Source organism: Miscanthus floridulus, chromosome 1 (genome assembly GCF_019320115.1).
Source record: "Miscanthus floridulus cultivar M001 chromosome 1, ASM1932011v1, whole genome shotgun sequence".
NCBI classification, from domain to species: Eukaryota; Viridiplantae; Streptophyta; class Magnoliopsida; order Poales; family Poaceae; genus Miscanthus; species Miscanthus floridulus.
The window spans coordinates 23971896-23987272 of record NC_089580.1 but is presented as its reverse complement, the minus strand read 5'-3'; positions in this window follow the sequence as shown (position 1 = coordinate 23987272).

The window sequence follows — 15377 nt, the reverse complement described above, 5'->3', positions numbered from 1 at the left end:
TAGCGTGTTGGCAAGCACGTGAACCTCGGGAGAAAATCACCGTGTCAACCTTGTTCTTCTTGTTGGTTTGCAATCCCTTTACACAAGCTTGTGATTACTTTTATATACATTGTGCTTGTGTAGTTGCACTTGTAATTAGTTAGCTTGTGTAGCTCACTAGTTACCTTCTTGCTTGTGTAGCATAGAAGTAGCCCCCTTGCGTGGCTAATTTGGTTTGTGTAACTTTGTTAGTCATATTGCTTAGTTTGTGTAGCTAAGTATTTGTGCTCTCTAATTTGGCATTGGTTACCTTGTTATTGAGCATTGCTAGTGAGCTTAGTTGGCTTTGTGCTTTTGCTTACTAGCATGTGTAGGAGCTTCCTCATTGCTTGAAGTACTAGTGGCATAGGTTTGTGTGACCTTGCTCCTAGAATTGGTTAGGTGAGCTCTAGCTAGCATGGCACCTTTGTTGCTTAATTAGGATCTTATAAGGTGTTAGAGAACAAAGATAGAGGGGTGTAGTCTTGGCTAGACCAATAGTATTAATTCCGCACTTGTTTCGTTTAGCCGACGTGATTATTTTTAGAAAGGACTATTCACCCCCCCCTCTAGTCTGCCATCTCGACCCTACACCCTCACAATCTCTTCTCTAGAGCACCGCATAATCTTCTTTGCATGCTTCAACGGAGACCACCACCAAGCCATCTAGGAGGTGGCAACCTCCAAGAGTAACAAGCACCACCGGCTTGCAACTCGATCACCTAGTGCCAACACTTGCAATCTCTCAAGCATCGCACTAGAATCACTCTCTCACTTAGCAGATTTAATTAGCACTAATCACAAGTGAGTTGGATGGCTCCCTAGCACTCTCACACAAGGACACTAAGTCCCCAAGGTGCCAAGCACCTCAAATGGTCGGCCACCACCTCTATTTATAGAAGGAGGCCTCAAACTAGCCCGTTTGGACGTGTGCTAAAAAGTGAACTACGGACAGTCCGCCCTTATAGGCCTAGACAGTCTGCCCTTATGCTGAAACTAAACATTAGGTGCAGCAACAGTCACCCTAGATAGTCCGCCCCATAGGTCCCGTACAGTCCGCCGTTCACCTGAAACTAGCTGTTGGAGTTCAAATGGTAACCGCGGGCAGTCCGGGAATTATGGGCGGACAGTCCGCCGTTCAATCTCAACAACGTGTCCAGAACCTCTCTTCCTCAGGAATTAGCCAGCAGACAGTCTGCCCTTATAGGCCTGTACAGTCCACCATTGATTTCCAATAGCCTAGACAGAGTTTCCAGCAACTCTGCTCGCCATCAATTTTAGCCGACGAACAGTTCGCCACCCAGGCACTAACAGTCCACTGTTCACTTGTCAAACCATGAACAATGCGAGCGTCACGTCCGATCCCTCCCAAACGTCAGTGTCCAAGGACCGCGGACAGTCCACCATTGTCCAGAAAGCAACCCAAGCTCTCTGCGACCTTCTCCTCACTTCCAACTTCTTCTCTTTTACAAATGTGCTAATACCACCAAGAGATACACCACCTTGTGCATGTGAGTTAGCTTTTCATACATATTTTTCCAAAGGATTAGCACTCTTTTCACCACGCCACTCAATCCTAGCAACGATGCGAAGTTAGATCACTCGAGTGGCACTAGATGACCGATATGCAAATAAGTTTGCCCCTCTTGATAGTACGGCTATCTATCCTAAATTCGGTCATAAACATCTCTACACACCTATGACTGGTGAAATGAAATGCCTTATAGGTTATACCTTGGCCTTGTGCATTCCATTCTATCTCCTCCAATGTCAATGCAACATATGCACCAACACGATCAACAATGATATGATCCACTTCATATCATCATGTGACCTTATTGGTTCATCGATCTTGATCTCACATGCTCTTCACCGTTGCATCGGTCCATCGGCGCCAAGTCTTTGCTCAAGCATCTCGCCACGCGGTCCAATGCTTCAAAGCCTCTGACTTGCCCTTCACTCTTGCAACCGGTCCACCAAGCCAAGCCTCATCTTGATCTTCTCCACCTTAGTCACATGACTCCATGTCATGTCTCATATGCAATGAGCTCCTTCATTACATATTCATCTGTGGACTAATTTCATGTGTATTCTCATATAACCAAATATTAGTCCACCTAGGTTGTCACTCAATTACCAAAACCAAACAAGGACCTTTCATAGGGTCTGGCGTTCAGCCACAGGAAGGGAGTTTGGCAAGGTGACCCGCTTTCGCCCATGCTTTTTATTCTCGCCATGGACCTGCTACAACGCTTACTAGACTTGGCAACACAGCAAGCCATCCTCACCAACCTTCATGTAGCTGCAACTAGATGGCAAACTTCCATGTCTGTTGATGATGCGGCAATATTGATTAACCCCTTCAAGGAAGATCTTGAAGCCATCACTACCATCCTGCAAGAATTCGGCAATGTCTCGGGCCTTCACATAAACTTGCAGAAAAGTTCGGTCCACCCAATCAGATGCCAAGACATCGACATCGATCATGTCTTGGCCTCCTTCGTAGGGAAAAAAGAGAATTTCCCGTGTCGCTACTTGGGATTGCAGCTACATACGAGACCACTACAAAAGGTCCACGTACAACCCCTCATTGAGTGTATTGGCCAGAGGTTGCCGGGTTGGAAGGGGAGGATGTTGAATAGAGCAGGCAGGCTTACATTAGTTACCTCAGTTCTGTCTTCTATGCCTACTGATCATCTCACGGTGTTCCCTCTAGTAGTGTGGGCAAGAAAGAAGATTGATAAAATTAGAAGATCGTTCCTTTGGAAGGGGGAGGAGAACGCAAATGCGGGACACAGCCTGGTGAATTGGCCAACTGTATGTAGGCCAAAAGAATTGGGCGGATTGGGAGTGCCGAACCTATAGAGGTTTGGGAGGGCATTGCGCCTAAGATGGCTATGGCAAGAATGGGGTCAGGATCCTAAACCTTGAGTGGGATTGGGAATGCCATGCAAAGACATAGATCGGCTCCTTTTCAACTCCTCCACCACGGTCATGATTGGCAACGGCAACAAAGCACGTTTCTGGCACCACAGCTGGCTAGATGGAGAGGCACCCAGGTGCTTAGTGCCACACCTGTTCATGCTTGTGCGCATGAAGAACAGGATGGTCCGGCAAGAGCTACACAATGGTAATCGGATTAAAACGCTGCAAATGTGTATCACAACAACAACACAGATCCAGGAATTCATTGGTCTATGGATCAGATTACAAAATGTCCAGCTACAGCCCGAGGTAGAAGACTCCATTATTTGGAAATGGACGGCAGACGGAAATTACTCCACTCGCTCAGCATACAGGATACAATTCGGAGGTTCGCATCGAAAGTTCCAACATGAACTCATCTGGAAGGCGAAAGCGGAGAATAAATGCAAAATTCATGCCTGGATCCTCATGCGTGACAAAGTTCTAATGGCCGATAATCTTCAAAAAAGGGGATGGCTGCACCAAGATCATTACGTCTTGTGTAATGGCCCTTTGGAGACAGGGTTACACCTCTCTCCATCATGCCCCTTTGCAAGAGTTGTTTGGGCTCAGGTGCTATCTTGGGAAAATTATGATTTACAGCTGCCACAGCAAGACCCAGCCTCAATCGGCACTCGGTGGGAGGAGATGGCAAGCAAGGTGCCAAAGCAGGAACGTAGGCGCTTCAATGGAGTTTTCATTTACATTGTCTGGAACCTGTGGAAGGAGAGGAATAGGAGGATCTTTGAAAATGTCCACAAAACGACGCAACAAGTAGCATCCATGACCAAAGAAGACATAGTGCGGAGACATAGGGCAATGGCTGCTAGCTGTGACATGTGCGTATTTCTTCGGTCAAAGGACCAGTTTGTGCGGCACTGCTAGAGCCATTTGTACATAAAACTCTTTTCCCTTCTTAGTTGAACGACAGAGCTCCTGGAGCAATGAAATCGACATCTGAATCGCTGATCGGCCGTGAGGATAGCATGGCAATGGCTGTTCCTCTTCCTCCGGTCGTCGTCCGAAGCACCGCTACGCGGCCACAGCTATATATGAGTATATGACCACCTACGACTACGATAGTGCACACGCTCGGTTCAGCAAGCAGGATCAAGCGGTGGAACGGAGCACTGATTGATATATACCATGCATGGGCCATGGCACCTTTTTGCTGCAGTGTGCTAATTGATAAACGAAAAGGACCCCTGATCGATCGATCCAAGCATGATTTCTCTGAACGATGCTCCGTGGCTGCCGTTGCTCCAGATCTTAGCAGTGTGCAGGAGTTTACTACTTCAGGTTCAGGGGGAATTGAGCTGAAACAGCCTGAAGAATTCCGGAGCAAGGGTTCAGAGCAGTAGATCAGATCATCAGAAGATGGATGGATGGACGGATGCCTGGGCGAGTTGGAGTTGATAGAGCGCTGCAGCATCTTCGGGCCCACCGGCCTGAATTTTTTTTCCTACTAGTAGTAGCCTAGAGAAGGATGTTTCTGAACAGCCGTCTTTGGGACAGTTTAAGCAGGTCACGTCGGCCTTCCATCAATGTCCATGTCGCCGACGCGCCGTAGCACGTCGTGCGTGGCAAGAAAAGGTTGCGCGCGTGGTGCCCGTACGGCCGTACGTACCACTGCCACCGTCCTTTTCTTTGACAGCATGCAGACCAATGCGCCAACAACTGAAGGACCACAGCTCCACAAAGGTATGGTGGTGGCGTGGCAATACTGGAAACACGGAGAGACGCATATGGGTGAAACTCTGACAGAAAAAATGTTCAAGAATCAAGACGAAGCGTACTACTACTACTACTACTAGTCTACTAGTGCAGTTGTACAGGACCAGTTGCGGTTGTTGAATATGAATGGAGACAGGCAGACCACCGCCAGCCAAGTCAAGGCAGGGCTCGGATCCGAAGCAGTTGGCGGGCGGCGACTGCATTCCGGTGGTTGCAGTCCGCAGCGAGCTGGCGTCCGTCCGCTTGTCTCGACGCCGAACTCGATTTCTCTCCCGCCGCCGCCCAGTTCCAGGGGCCGGCAACGCTCCTCTTCGCTTCGTGCCTGCAGCTAGCTGCCGCACGCGTCCGCGAACGAATCACGTCGACCTGCTGCTTGAGTCGTGCGCGAACGCGCGCGCTGCGCCGCCTGTGCGAGCGAGCGAGCGCCGGCTGTCGCCGTTTCAACCGAGCCCGAGCCGTGAAAAGCCAAGCGAGCGAGACACGCTGAAGCGCCTGCTCTCGCCAGAACGAAGGCCTCCTGTGCGAAAGCGGTGCCGCACTGGTCGGGTCACGTTCTGCCTCTGCCTGACGACGCGTAAGCCTGGGTGGCTGGGTGTTGCCATTTCCCATGACTGTTCGCTTGCATCGCTACTGCAAAGCTGTAATCAAGCAACGGTGAGATGCGTCCATTTTAGTATTACCCGATGTCCCCGAGTCCCGTAATAAACCTAGCTACTAGCTAGTGTGCCAGTGTGCAGTGTGGTAACACACGTAACACAGCTGATAGCCATCTGAACGATGATCATTATGATCGGTGGCGATGATAGTACTATACTCCCTCGGTAAAAAAAAGCGCAATCGTTGAACCTGGACAACGTACCAAAGCTCTTCCGGCCGTCAGGCGTCAGCGTCTGCAGTACCGCTGTCCGCCGCTACCGTCCATCACTGCTACACACTCTTACGAAAAACACATACGGGTGCCGGGTGCGCGCACGCATGATGACCATTTTTTCTGTCACCGTGCTTCAAGTGCTTAACACCCGATGACTCGAGAGGCAAAGCGAAGCGCGTCATGCGTTTGGTTGGACGCCATGAATAGACCGTGTGGCTCCAAGATGGCAAGGGTGAATCTGAACTCTGACGAAACCGTCAAAGCGTACTGCAGTTACACGCACAGTACTTGCATGGGAACCGAGGCAGTTGGCGGTTTCCGGCGGCGTATGCGTTCCAGTGCGCGACGAGCTGGCGTCCGGTTGTCTCAACGTCGGACTCCTCTCCCTCCTTGAATTCCTTCCCGGTTTCATGGCACCGGTCCTCGTGAGTACAGACAGATCGTCCAACTGCCGGACAGGGACCAGCAACGTATCGCCTACTACTCTCTGTTTCCCGTGAGCATTTCGCTATGTTTGGACTCCTATAGTTCTACACTGAAAATAAACTAACTCCTATGGAATTTATGTATTATTCCAAAGAGTTTCCCATGGTTGTTTACTTGCTTTTGATTTGTTTCTTCAGTGGTTGAGTATACTAGGCAAATCCACTCCTGCTTGGATAGGAGTACGTGGTTGAGTATACTAGGCAAATCCACTCCTGCTTGGATAGGAGTACTTGGACCTCTAGGCCGAGCTGTCATGTCCAGCCGTGCCCGTTCACGTCGCAGGGGTTCTTGTTCTCTATCAAGTGTCATCAGTCGTTAGTCGTTACCGCCTCGTTGGCTCGTGGACTGGCCTTGCAAATTGCAGGGTAGGCAGCCTCCAAGTTGCTCTGCAAGTACAGTGGTATGCAGGGCTAGACGAGAGATCCAGTTTAATCATCAAGTAGCCCTAATCCTCAATACTTGGAGCGATGTGGCCGCCCACCGCGGCAACCTTGACCCCGTGGCAGTTCCGCAAATACCCCGTGACGGCATGGGCGCTTTCGCAGCAGGGCTGGCCTGTCCACCACGTGCATGTCGAGCTCATGTAAACAGCACGGTCCCCCACGGGCGGGCTGATGGTGAGGGTGAGGCGTAGGGTGGGTACTGGGTGGAGATTGCGTTGGCCCGCCCAGGGTCAGCGTCAGCCGTCAGAGATTCCGATATGGGGCACACCTCACCTGTTCTGTTCATCGTCCATCCCGACCGACCCCGCGTGCTCTGTTGCTCACCGTTTCGTCGGCTCGGTTTCGCCTCCCCGAAATTCTTCTCCGTCCAGGTCTGGTGGCCTGGCTGCCCAGTCCCCGATCGATCGACCTCGCCATGCACGCGTAGTAGTAGCAACAAGTATACTGTACTAGATGCAGTAGCAGCCTGTTCGTTTTGGTTTATTCGCTCGTATCTGGCTTATAATCTACGGCTTAAACAGTGTTTTTCTCTCACACCAAACCAGCCAGCAGTACTTTCAGTCGTAGCTTATAAGCCAATTCAGCCGAAACGATAGATGCGGTTGCAAAAAGTTGGCTTCCAGAATCCTCCGAGGGCTCCAAACGTGCTAAGCTTATGGCCAAGTTATGCGCTCTGCTCAATCTCAGATTCTACAATTCGGGATGCAGGGCAAACCCAGCTTCTGGACTTCAAAGACAATGTTGCCCTTCACTTTTCTTCCAATGCTACATGTATCACCAGAGAGTAAGGGGATAATGGTAATTTCATTGAAAGAAGTAGCATATCTCAGCTTTTAGAATCTATGATCAAAACCTCCTCCTGAGTTCTAACCTAACTTATAGAATCCAATATTAGAGAATTTAGGAAGTAAATCACAGGATCTCAAATCTAGTTAACGTAAACACACTAGTAGATTAGAGACTAACCGTAATCTTTAGGGTAATCCGCCACCGGTAGACTGTGGCGGAGACAAAAGGGGACTGACGGCGTGTTTAGTTTGGGGGAAAGTTGGAATTTGGCTACTGTAGTACTTTCGTTTTTATTTGGCAATTAGTGTTCAATCATGGACTAATTAGGCTCAAAACGTTCGTCTCGCGATTTTCAACCAAACTGTGCTATTAGTTTTTTTCGTCTACATTTAATGCTCCAGGCACGTATCGCAAGATTCGATGTGCTACTGTAGCACTTTTGGGAAGTTTTTTTTTTGAACTAAACACCGGCTGAGGGGACCAGGCACCCCCAACATTCGAGAAAAAATTACTTCCCTCCGTTTGTGTTTACTTGTCAGCAACTTTTTTTACTGTAGCAAATTTGACCGTCTGTTTTTTTTTTCTAAAAAAAAATTTAGATACTTCAATGTATATAACACTAATGAAGTATGTTCAATAAAGAATCATATATGTAAAAACTTGATGTATCTAAAAATCTTTCGTAGAAAAAAACGTATGGTCAAAATTACTATAGTAAAAATTCGGTGATAAGTAAACGAAAACGGAGCTGTAGGGACCATCTGCACCTGGCATGGTGTGGACGTCCAGTGAAATCACACCACGTGTACATGTTGCGACTTGCGAACCGAGCCGTTCAGAGCCATAGCACGGCGTGGGACACGCATCATGCTCATGCATGGATTGGACATCCGCACGGGCGCAGGTGCGGACCATCCGCATGTAAGTTTTTCCCAACATTTCATGCCCCCCCTGGCGCGTTAATACACTCCATTAATTAGCTACTTAATGCTTAATGTTCCAATTAACTAGTTAATGATGTTATTTGTATGGAAAATTTCTTCTCTTTTAGAATCTTATATAATTAAAATTTGGCTTCTTAGTATTTTCTTTATCTATTTTGTTCCTTTTATTTATTATTTTCTATCAAACATCTAGATCGTCCTCATAGAGCATTCTCTAATTAGTTTGTTAAATGTAATCAGTGCTTTCTTGTTTGCTCTCCCTATAAATTAAACTTTAATAGCATTTATATTATTTAGAATTAGTCTTCATGTTATCTTTCTTATCTTCTTTGTTCATGTTATTATTGTGATTCTTTTTTCTAATCTAAAAATTAGATTGATTAAGTGAACGTTAAAGACCTAGGGCTCATTAATTTTATTCTTTTTTCTCTGAAATATTCAGTGTTCTTTTTTATTTTTTATATTTCTTCTGTATTGTAATACAACCATTTGTTTGGTTGTCATGTATACTCAATATTGGCTAAACCACCGCTTAGCGACCCTAGGTAGCCGCCGGGCTCAACAGTGAAGTGCAAAGGGATTTTTTTTATTTGTATAAAAGAGAAACTCTAAAAAAATAGAGAAATATTTCTACGTAGTAAGATTCGTTTGGGCATGTAAAAATTTCTAGCTCCACTACTGTATATACTTTTGCCGTATATGTATCTTCTCACACATGATCGTTGGTTGTCGGTTTCAACGGCCCCCTATGCCCAAATCTTGGCTCCACCCCTGTCGATGGAGGTCAACGAGGGAGCCGTGGGTTGCCATTCTCCTCTGCCAGGATGTCGATGAGGAAGGTGGAGAGGAAGACGGTGAGGAAGGCACCGATGTCCTCTGGATGTTGGGACATCGACGAGGAAGACGGTGAGGAAGACATCGACATCCTCTTGGTTGTCAGTGTGCAAGTAGGGACAGCGGCGTAACAACCTTCTTGTCACTCCAGCACAGAACTTAGAAGGAGATGTGTATTAGCTCATTCCTTGGAATTGGTTCCTCAGGGTGGGAGCCCCCCTCTTATTGGCGCTGTGTGACGAGAGGCCACAACTCTCGATCACTTGGGTGCCCCTGATCGCGGCACATACAAGAGTCTTGTACTCCCCTTGACTCAGGCATGGAAACGGTTAAGGCGTTAGCCTATTCAGTCCATAGTTTGAGATCACTTATTCCAACATCCAAACTCACTACGTAGAAAACGATTTTTAGCAACGGTTCGATTTTTTTAGGGGCGGCTGGTGATGGAGCCGCCCCTACAGTGGCGTGCTCGGGTGCCTAGACACCAGCCGCCCCTACAAATGGAACAGCAGGGGCGGCTGGTGTTATGAGCCACCCCTACAAATGGGGTCTGATTTGTAGGGGCAGCTCAATCACCAGCCGCCCCTAGAAATGCTATTTGTAGGGGCGGCTGGTGATTGAGCCGCCCCTAAAAATGGCCCCGTATTTATAGCTCCGATTTATAGGGGCGGCTCAATCACCAGCCGCCTCTACAAATAGCCCCTATATAAAACAGAAGCAGCACCTTCTTTCTTCTCGGGTCACTCACTCCAACCCGTGAAAGAAAGGTGGGAAGGCTTTGGGCACCTCCCAAAAATTGCTCTACTAAGGGGGGAAGGTTTTGGTCTCAAATCCTTTGGTGGAGAGGTTGTAGAAGGTAAGAAAATGATATTTCACACTTTTTTTTGAAGTTTTAATGGTTGGTTAGTGAGTAATTAGAGTTTTGTTTTTCTCTCTCTTTTATGGTGCTTGAGCTATTTATGAGCAAATTAAACTCAACTTTTAAATGTACTAAGGTAAATTAGGGAGGGGAACAAGATCATACCCTTATTTGGTCCATGTTTCTTGATTTTAGTGAACCATTAGTTAGTTTTATGGATGTTTTATGTCATGTGATCTAGATCTAGGGTTTGATTTTTTTATTAATTTTGTTTTTGTAAATTTATGTTTGATAAAATTAGACTAGGGTTTGTATGAAAGATATTGGGTAAAGTATAATTATTGCTAATTGTTGTCTTTAAAATTGTTTATTGTAATCAATAAATATGTATTTTAATTATTTATGGATAAATGGACCATTAATTAATTTTTCTCTACCATGGTGTGTTTGTATGTTTCATGTAATTATATTAAATTTATATTCATATATATATCTGAGGTATATACAATTATTCTCAAATAATTATTACTTTGATTTATTTTTATATATATCTGAATAAATAGTCCTTTAATGTTTGTTTTGTTGTTGTTGTAAAAGATGGAGTACAGGAACTCTTGGATATATGGTTCGTTAAGGTTCAAGGCAGGTTTCCGTGAAGAGGTGGATAAATTTATTAAAGCCGCAACGAAGCATGCAACGACATTGAAAGAGAATAAGGATACAATTATTTGCCCCTATAAAGATTGTAAGAACCGTATGGCATGGACAGATGTGACTATCATCAGATCACATTTGATTATGCGAGGATTTGTTGAGGACTACACAGTGTGGATTCATCATGGTGAAACAGTTATTGTTAACGACGAGGATGAGGAGGAATACGACGACGAAACCATATAATTCTTATCCCAATATTCAGCAGAGCTTGATGCACGAATGGATTTCGAGTTTAGCAATGAACAAGGTGGTGGTGCTGGTGGTTGGGATGGTAACGACGAAGGTGGTGCTAATAATGATGGTGGAGCACGTGTCAGAGTTAAAGATGATTTAGATGACATGATTCGAATCCTTGACCAGAGATTTTACTAAATAGCCCGAAAGATCTAGAAAATTTAGAAAAAGTGACAAAAGCATCGAAGGAGACTGTGTATGGTGTTGAAAAGGGCTGTCCGACACATTGGACATTGCTACGTTTCGTGCTTGAGCTGCTCATTCTGAAGGCTAAGTACGGCTGGTCAGACTGTAGTTTTAATAATCTATTGCATCTCCTGTCATGGGTGCTGCCATAACCAAACTCAGTTCCCGCCAACACATACCAAGCGAAGAAGGTCATAAGTCCATTGACAATGAGAGTTGAAAAAATACATGCATGCCCCAACCACTATATACTTTTTCATGACGAAACGTTCAAGTCACTGGATAAATGTCCCCGGTGACATACAAAGACTTCATATCGATTCTCAAGACGTATACATATCGACAATCCTCATTAGCTTATATGTTTGTATACATACTTGTAACGTTCACTTTTGGATACTAACAAATTGTATTTGCTAAAATAATTCGAACATGGCATTTAGGTTCTATGTCACTAATCATCGTGAAAGGCATGATCCAGCAAGGAAGGAAAAGCTGGCTATAAAAACACTATATGCGGTAAGTATAACTTACTTCTTCAGTACTCCGTTACATGGCTGTCAAAAGCATTACTTAATATTTTCATATGCAAAATACATAGTACCCCAAGCAAAAGACTGGGAGTGTACATTGTGGATACTATATATGTTCTATGATAGGTAACACCGGTGCCTATAGCTACAGGAGACACCCCTTAAGGATAAGTTTGAACCTCTTCACCCGTAGTATAAAAACTTCGTAAATGGTATGAAATACTAAACCGAAACTTGTTTTCTTGTAGTGGAGAGAAGAGAAAGGAATGAAAAGAGACCCATACAAGGATGACCAACTCTTAGAGCTCGTCGATGACCTTTGCAACTTCATATTGGACCAGATTGTACATGTCAGAGGCGCCTACCATGACCGAGAGTCTGAGTTAGGTACAAATCCTCAGTACCAACACATTCGTGAGACTGAAAGGCTAGCTCTAGGACGTTGATAACAATGTGTATGGAATTTGTATATTTAATGATGGATTGTATATATTCATGTGAATTGGACTTGTAATTGTAGTTTATAGAATACTCTTATGCTTGTAGTCGCGGTCGCGGGGTGTTCGGCAACGCAAACGCTGGTCACGGAGCGTTCGGCAACGCGAACGTGGTTCAGAACGTTGGTCGTGGGGCGTTCGTCAACGCGAACGCAGTTCGGAACGTTGGTTGTGGGACGTCCGGCAAAGCGATTTTGAATTGAAAATTTGATTTTTTTGTGGAAAAACAAACTGTAGGGGCGGTTCTAGATTAAACCGCCCCTACAAATACATATTTGTAAGGACGGCTGGTAATAAGAGCCGCCCCTACAAATAGATTTGTAGGAACGGCCTGGGAACCGCTCCTACAAATGCATGATTTGTAGAGACCCTTGCGTAGGGGCAGCTGAGCAAACCACCCCTATATATAGTCTACAAGTATCCCTAGAAATACTTTTTGATGTAGTGACTTACACAACTTATAGCGTTTTGAAACAAGACCTAACGAGTACAACTACTAACTTTTACACCAAGCGGACAACAAAGGTTGAGTCGCCGAGGTGAGATGCTAACATGCAATTATCGTCTCGTATTTTTCTGTAGAAAAAGCATACATACTTTCATATTGTCTTACACAATCGTTGCTACAAAAGTCAGACACATAGTAATGCAAGACTCTCTTATATATTTCATATCATCAATATATCATTTGAACTATTTATATTGTAATTTGTGAAAAAAATCAACTTTACTATTTAATTTAATACTTATCATATTATTTTGTCTCTATATATCGAATTATGCTGCAATTTTTGTAATTGTATACCAAATCAGTAAAGACTTTTACCAAACGATAATGATATGATTAAGACACCCAGACGAACGGACGCCTCCCACCGCTCACTCCCGCCGCGCTCACGCCCCTCCCCATCCTTATCCCTTCGCGTCCTGCCCCACACCCAACGACGCGGCCATCGTTGCTTCCCTGGGCGGCAGTGCCTCCTTCCCCCATCCCTGGCATCCTCCTCCCCCACCCTGACAGCTCCTTCCCCTACCCGGCATCCTCCTCCCCCGCCTCGGCGGCGCCCCTCCCCCAACCCCGGCGTCCTCACCATCCGGGAGCGTCCAATGATAGCGGATCCGGTGGCCCTCTCCCCACCCCGGCGAGATCCAAGCAAGCCACTGACCCTCCTCTACCCCAATCGGCGGCGCCCTCCCCAGATCCGGCAACGTCTCCTCTCCCTCAACTTACGGTGGGCATGGCGGGCATGCGGGCGCGCACCATCCAGCGAGCCTTCGCCACCGCAGTTGCCCACAAGGTAGGTCATGGCCGCACGGCGATGTTGTGTTTTAAGTGTTTCTGGACGTTTTTCAGACATGTTGCAAGCCCATATTTCAAGTGTTTCAGTTATTTCAGATGTATGTTTCAATTATTTCATATGGATGTTGCAAAAGTAGATCGGGATGTTGCATATGTTGCAATGGTTATACACTTAAGCGTCTATTCCCAATGTTTCATCTATTTTTTGTACAGGTATGTTGCAAGTGTTTCAGACAGATGTCTCAAGTGTTTCATCTGTCTTCTTTTGTATGTTGCAAGTGTTGCATCTGGATGTTTCAAAAGTAGATCGGGATGTTGCACATGTTGCAATGGTGTTTTCAACTGTATGTTCTAAATATTTCATCTGTTTTAGCCGTATGTTGCAAAGGTTTCATCTGGATGTTGCAAAAGTGGATCAGGGTGTTGCACGGCGCGGCCGGTGGCCGTCGCTATGTGGGGCGCGGGTCCCTGTGACGGACGCGGGCGTGGGTGCTGAGAGGCGGGACGCGGGGCGTGAGGCAGGATGCGGACGCGGGAGCGGCACAGGTGTCGGAGCCGCGTCCGGACGCGACGTCCCGTCCGAACATCCGGGCGCTAGCCGTACCGTTTACCAAATTATATAGCTGTTCGTTTGATGATTTTTGCGGCTGATAATCCGGCTGATGTTGTTTTATTATGAGAGAAACACTATACCATGGCTGATAAGCTAGGCTAATAATTTTTTTAAGTGACATTACCTTGCTAAAATTTCTAGATCTGCCCCTAAGTACATGTTAGCGTGTCACTTGCCCTGAGATCGAATTTCGCCCCGTCACCTCCACCTCTGTTTTTTTTAAGGAAACCTCCACCTCAGTTGGCACTCTCCCGTACGACATTCGGCTTCCACGAGTTCCCTCAGAATCGCGAAGTCCACGAAAAGGTGGTGGAGCAGCGTTTGGAGCCGTGGAAATGGAATGCACATATTCCCATAGACAGAAACAGAACCGAGCGCCGAACTTGTGTTCCGCCCGCCGACGAGAGGACGACATCCAGTCCGGACGTGTAACCGATGTGGTGCGCACTACGACGGCCGCGCCGGCGGAATCGCGAATCAATTCAGGGTGCCCGTTTATCCGCCGTGCTTCTCATCCGCTGTGCTTAACTGCTCATCCACAGCAAAGCATTTCTATCCTGGCCGGTTTAGCACTCGATCAGTCATCTGTCAAGGGCTCCAGGCACATACGACGTCTGGGGCGGCAGGGCGCGCGCCGCGGACCCGGCACGTCACGTCTCCTCGCGCAAGTGTGCGCGAGCTCCGCGCGCCATCGCATCCGTTCCCATCCCAGTGATGGCCGGGGCCGCCGGGGCGGGCTGCCGGCCGGCAGTGGCCAGTGGCCAACAAGCGACGAGGGCCGGCCAGCCAAGTGGCCGAGAGAGATGGGGCGTTAATCTGGCGATGCCATGATGGGAAAGGGAAAGGACGCGGCCTCCCTCTCCCAGCCCGTGTCCTTGTCCTCGTACCCAAACCGGCACGCTGCTTCCCCGAGTCGACCACCCCAAACCAACCGAATACAGGTGTACTGCTCTACGTACGCCTTCTGCATACAGCCGACCGGAAGAGGACATACGAAAGATTTTACGTACAGTACAAGGCACACGCAACTTTTGCATAGCAAAATCTGCATCAACTTGAGCCCTGTTTAGTTCCACCCAAAACGCCAAATTTTTCAAGATTCTCCGTCACATCGAATCTTTAGACTTATGCATGAAGCATTAAATATAAATAAAAAATAAAACTAATTACACAGTTTAGACGAAATCCACGAGATGAATCTTTTAAGCCTAATTAGACTATGATTAAACACTAATTGTCAAATAACAACGAAAACGTTACAGTAGCGTTTTGTCAAAAATTTTGGCATCAGGCCCTTGGTAAATTCGAGTCGTTGACTCGTTTGTCGTTCATTGGATCGCCGCATTGGCTGATTG